Below are 3884 nucleotides of genomic sequence, written 5' to 3' on the forward strand. Positions count from 1 at the left end.
TATAATAGGTTATTATGCAAAAGCCAAAATTGTAGTAGTAGATACCTTTTTTCTGAGCAGACATAAGTCCATATCGGGACCTAGAGATCGAATTTTGACGTGATTTTTTGCAGGGAGGCTCACAAACACAATATATTCACGTCCACAAAGTTTTAGATTTTTTCTCCAAGGGATGAATTTTTAATGAATTTTTGAATCGGCAGATTATGAAAAACCGGGGAAAATAGAAAAAGGCACCTAGAGATCGAATTTTGACCTGATTTTTTGCAGGCATTCACACAAAATAACACCAAATGTGTCTGCAAAGTTTCGTTACATTTCCCCAAGGGAATGATTTATAATGAATTTTTCTCCGAATCATCGCACCATGGTGCACCTTGATGCCCACCTTGGTGCCTCTTGATACCCACCTTGGTGCTTCTTGATACCCACCTTGGTGCCTCTTGGTGCCTCTTGGTGCCCACCTTGGTGCCTCTTGATGCCCACCATGGTGCACCTTGATGCACACCTTGGTGCCTCTTGGTGCCTCTTGGTGCCCACCTTGGTGCCTCTTGATGCCCACCATGGTGCACCTTGATGCACACCTTGGTGCCTCTTGATGCCCACCTTGGTGCCTCTTGATACCCACCTTGGTGCCTCTTGATGCCCACCTTGGTGCCTCTTGATACCCACCTTGGTGCCTCTTGGTGCCCACCTTGGTGCCTCTTGCTACCCACCATGGTGCCTCTTGGTGCCCACCATGGTGCCTCTTGGTGCCCACCATGGTGCACCTTGATGCACACCTTGGTGCCTCTTGATGCCCACCTTGGTGCCTCTTGATGCCCACCTTGGTGCCTCTTGATACCCACCTTGGTGCCTCTTGGTGCCCACCATGGTGCCTCTTGGTGCCCACCATGGTGCACCTTCATGCACACCTTGGTGCCTCTTGATGCCCACCTTGGTCCCTCTTGATACCCACCATGGTGCACCTTGGTGCCTCTTGGTGCCCACCTTGGTGCCTCTTGATGCCCACCATGGTGCACCTTGATGCCCACCTTGGTGCCTCTTGGTGCCCATCATGGTGCCTCTTCATGCCCACCCTGGTGCCTACCTGGTGCGTTTTTATGCACCCTGGTGCCCTCCTGGTGCGTTTTTATGCACCCTGGTGCCCTCCTGGTGCGTTTTTATGCACCCTGGTGCCCTCCTGGTGCGTTTTTATGCACCATGGTGCCTACTTGGTGCGTTTTTCGCACCCTGGTGCCCTCCTGGTGCGTTTTTATGCACCCTGGTGCCCTCCTGGTGCGTTTTTATGCACCCTGGTGCCTACTTGGTGCGTTTTTATGCACCATGGTGCCCTCCTGGTGCGTTTTTATGCACCATGGTGCCCTCCTGGTGCGTTTTTATGCACCATGGTGCCCTCCTGGTGCGTTTTTCGCACCCTGGTGCCCTCATGGTGCGTTTTTATGCACCATGGTGCCCTCTTGGTGCGTTTTTCGCACCATGGTGCCCTCTTGGTGCGTTTTTCGCACCATGGTGCCCTCTTGGTGCGTTTTTATGCACCATGGTGCCCTCTTGGTGCGTTTTTCGCACCCTGGTGCCCTCCTGGTGCGTTTTTATGCACCCTGGTGCCCTCCTGGTGCGTTTTTATGCACCCTGGTGCCTACTTGGTGCGTTTTTATGCACCATGGTGCCCTCCTGGTGCGTTTTTCGCACCCTGGTGCCCTCCTGGTGCGTTTTTATGCACCCTGGTGCCCTCCTGGTGCGTTTTTATGCACCCTGGTGCCCTCCTGGTGCGTTTTTATGCACCATGGTGCCCTCCTGGTGCGTTTTTCGCACCCTGGTGCCCTCCTGGTGCGTTTTTATGCACCATGGTGCCCTCCTGGTGCGTTTTTATGCACCCTGGTGCCCTCCTGGTGCGTTTTTATGCACCATGGTGCCCTCCTGGTGCGTTTTTCGCACCCTGGTGCCCTCCTGGTGCGTTTTTATGCACCATGGTGCCCTCCTGGTGCGTTTTTATGCACCATGGTGCCTACCTGGTGCGTTTTTCGCACCCTGGTGCCCTCCTGGTGCGTTTTTATGCACCCTGGTGCCTACTTGGTGCGTTTTTATGCACCATGGTGCCCTCCTGGTGCGTTTTTCTGCACCCTGGTGCCCTCCTGGTGCGTTTTTCTGCACCATGGTGCCTACCTGGTGCGTTTTTCTGCACCATGGTGCCTACCTGGTGCGTTTTTCGCACCCTGGTGCCCTCCTGGTGCGTTTTTCTGCACCCTGGTGCCTACTTGGTGCGTTTTTATGCACCATGGTGCCCTCCTGGTGCGTTTTTATGCACCATGGTGCCCTCCTGGTGCGTTTTTATGCACCATGGTGCCCTCCTGGTGCGTTTTTATGCACCATGGTGCCCTCCTGGTGCGTTTTTCGCACCCTGGTGCCCTCTTGGTGCGTTTTTATGCACCATGGTGCCCTCTTGGTGCGTTTTTCGCACCATGGTGCCCTCTTGGTGCGTTTTTATGCACCATGGTGCCCTCTTGGTGCGTTTTTCGCACCCTGGTGCCCTCCTGGTGCGTTTTTATGCACCCTGGTGCCCTCCTGGTGCGTTTTTATGCACCCTGGTGCCCTCCTGGTGCGTTTTTATGCACCCTGGTGCCTACTTGGTGCGTTTTTATGCACCATGGTGCCCTCCTGGTGCGTTTTTCGCACCCTGGTGCCCTCCTGGTGCGTTTTTATGCACCCTGGTGCCCTCCTGGTGCGTTTTTATGCACCCTGGTGCCCTCCTGGTGCGTTTTTATGCACCATGGTGCCCTCTTGGTGCGTTTTTCGCACCATGGTGCCCTCTTGGTGCGTTTTTCGCACCCTGGTGCCCTCCTGGTGCGTTTTTATGCACCCTGGTGCCCTCCTGGTGCGTTTTTATGCACCCTGGTGCCTACTTGGTGCGTTTTTATGCACCATGGTGCCCTCCTGGTGCGTTTTTCGCACCCTGGTGCCCTCCTGGTGCGTTTTTATGCACCCTGGTGCCCTCCTGGTGCGTTTTTATGCACCCTGGTGCCCTCCTGGTGCGTTTTTATGCACCATGGTGCCCTCCTGGTGCGTTTTTCGCACCCTGGTGCCCTCCTGGTGCGTTTTTATGCACCATGGTGCCCTCCTGGTGCGTTTTTATGCACCCTGGTGCCCTCCTGGTGCGTTTTTATGCACCATGGTGCCCTCCTGGTGCGTTTTTCGCACCCTGGTGCCCTCCTGGTGCGTTTTTATGCACCATGGTGCCCTCCTGGTGCGTTTTTATGCACCATGGTGCCTACCTGGTGCGTTTTTCGCACCCTGGTGCCCTCCTGGTGCGTTTTTATGCACCCTGGTGCCTACTTGGTGCGTTTTTATGCACCATGGTGCCCTCCTGGTGCGTTTTTCTGCACCCTGGTGCCCTCCTGGTGCGTTTTTCTGCACCATGGTGCCTACCTGGTGCGTTTTCTGCACCATGGTGCCTACCTGGTGCGTTTTTTCGCACCCTGGTGCCCTCCTGGTGGCGTTTTTCTGCACCCTGGTGCCTACTTGGTGCGTTTTTATGCACCATGGTGCCCTCCTGGTGCGTTTTTCGCACCCTGGTGCCCTCCTGGTGCGTTTTTCTGCACCATGGTGCCTACCTGGTGCGTTTTTATGCACCATGGTGCCCTCCTGGTGCGTTTTTCGCACCCTGGTGCCCTCCTGGTGCGTTTTTCTGCACCCCTGTGCCCTACCTTGGTGCGTTTTTATCTGCACCTGGTGCCTCCTGTGCGTTTTTCTGCACCATGGTGCCTACCTGGTGCGTTTTTCGCACCCTGGTGCCCTCCTGGTGCGTTTTTCTGCACCCTGGTGCCCTCCTGGTGCGTTTTTATGCACCCTGGTGCCCTCCTGGTGCGTTTTTCTGCACCATGGTG

Source organism: Abrus precatorius, unplaced genomic scaffold (genome assembly GCF_003935025.1).
Source record: "Abrus precatorius isolate BTA unplaced genomic scaffold, Abrus_2018 Scaffold144, whole genome shotgun sequence".
Lineage (NCBI taxonomy): Eukaryota > Viridiplantae > Streptophyta > Magnoliopsida > Fabales > Fabaceae > Abrus > Abrus precatorius.